Below are 2,025 nucleotides of genomic sequence, written 5' to 3'. Positions count from 1 at the left end.
TAAATTTCTACTTTCTAATTTAGGAATTCTTCCTTGTTTCTTTTTATTTCTATATTTCTCTTCTTAGGAATTTTATAGGCTTGCTATTCTTAGAAACTAACTTGTTTTGTTCTATTTTGCAGGTTTCAATTTAGGGACTCCAATTTGGTAACTTCCTTCCAACCCTCTTTCTCTGTTTAGATTTTTATTTCTCTTCTTAGGATTAGATTTAAAATTTGATTGAGGGCTGCGAGTGTTTCATGCCCAAGTGGGCTCGTGACAATACTCGACGTCTCTTGACTGAAGGAGGATTAGTTGAGGCGTTAACTATCCATCGTAGGACTCGACACCGCTCGAAATCCCCTGAGTTAATTGAGGATATGGCTGAAAATCAACCTCTTCTACCCCAACCTAGGGTAGAAGATCTCCAGGATGACAATGAGGTGCATCAAGCACCCCTGCCTCGTACCTTACGAGATTACTTACAACCGGCGGGGGTGAGTACGCCCTCATGCACGGTTTTTCCTGAGAATGCAGGACACATGGATATCAAGCCAGGGGTGATCCAACTCCTTAAATTTCATGGGCTTGAGTCAGAGAATCCTTACTTACATTTAAAAGAATTTGACGAGATCATAGCTACCTTATACTTTCTTAACGTGTCTGATGACACAGTGAGGTTGAAACTCTTTCCCTTTTCTTTGAAAGAGAAAGCCAAGACGTGGTTACATTCACTATGTCATCGATCAATTGGCAGATGGAATGACATGACAAGGGAGTTCATTAAGAAGTTTTTCCCATACCATAAGACGAACACCCTAAGAAAGTCGATCATGAACTTCGCCCAAAGGGAAGATGAAACATTCTTCCAATGTTGGGAGCGGTTCAAGGATCTTGTCAGTTCATGCCCACAACATGGTTTTGAAACGTGGCGCATCACGAACTTTTTTTATGATGGACTGACATCTCCCATGCGCCAATTAGTCGAGACGATGTGTAATGGGGAGTTTATGAATAAAGGAGTCGATGAGCTGTGGGATTACTTTGATAAACTTGCTGAGAACACACAAACATGGGACATCTCCCCTAGACCTAGTACTACGTCTAGGCCGACTCATTCCAAGGAAAGGGGTGGAATGTATGTCCTGAGAGAAGACGATAATATTAATGCTAAGGTAGCTAATCTCACTAGGAAACTCGAGGCCATGGAATTTAAGAAGGATAAGGCTAAGGAAATTGTTTGTAGCATCTGTGGTTGCAACATTCATACTACTGAAAACTGTCCAACTATCTCTGCCTTTCAAGAGGTATTAAATGAGCAATCCAATGCTGTAAGCAATTACCAAAGACCTTTCAGTGGGCCCACCTCTAACACATACAATCCTGGCTGGAGAAATCATCCCAACTTCAGTTGGAGGAATGGACAAACCGCTACACCTCAAGGTTACCTAAATCAAAATCCAACTCAAGAGAAACCTCTAGAGGATTCGGTTCTGAAACATTTTCAAAAGCAAGAGCTTTTCAATCAGGGTATGCTATAGGCCTTCCAAGACCTAACAAAAGCAATACAAGGACTTAAGGCTGAACATACGATTGGGAACAAGGGGAGCTTCCCAGCTCAACCTCTTCCCAATCCTAAACCGCAATATGAAGTTAGCGACCCAAGCTCTTTAAATCAGATGGAGCAAGCTAAATCCATCACCACTCTTAGGAGTGGAAAGATCATTGACAAAACCATTCCGGTTAGGGCTGAAAAGCCTAAGGACCCGGAAGTAGATAAAGAAGATGGATCTAACCATGCCCCACCAGAATCAGAACCGGAACCTCAAGGAAAGCCGGCTGCTCCATTTCCCCAACGGTTGGTTGCACCAAAATTGCTCTCTAACTCTCAGGATATTCTAGAGGTGTTGAAACAAGTGAAGGTCAACATTCCACTACTTGATGCCGTGAAACAAATACCTTCATATGCCAAATTCCTGAAAGACTTATGTATGACCAAAAGACGGTAAAATATTCAAAAGATAATGCCTCCACACCTTCAAAAGA

At 42.0% G+C, this 2,025-nt stretch overlaps 1 non-coding gene across 1 annotated transcript; it reads right to left on the bottom strand.

Moving 5' to 3' along the window:
- Positions 1-794: 794 nt before the first annotated feature.
- LOC131254588 (small nucleolar RNA R71) lies at positions 795-901 on the bottom strand. Its single transcript, XR_009175709.1, has one exon. It is a non-coding gene; the product is annotated as a small nucleolar RNA R71 (small nucleolar RNA).
- Between the last annotated feature and the right edge of the window lie 1,124 nt (positions 902-2,025).

Source organism: Magnolia sinica, chromosome 8 (genome assembly GCF_029962835.1).
Source record: "Magnolia sinica isolate HGM2019 chromosome 8, MsV1, whole genome shotgun sequence".
Classification (NCBI taxonomy): Eukaryota; Viridiplantae; Streptophyta; class Magnoliopsida; order Magnoliales; family Magnoliaceae; genus Magnolia; species Magnolia sinica.
Note: the sequence above shows the minus strand (reverse complement) of the source record. Positions and strands in the feature narration are given on the sequence as shown.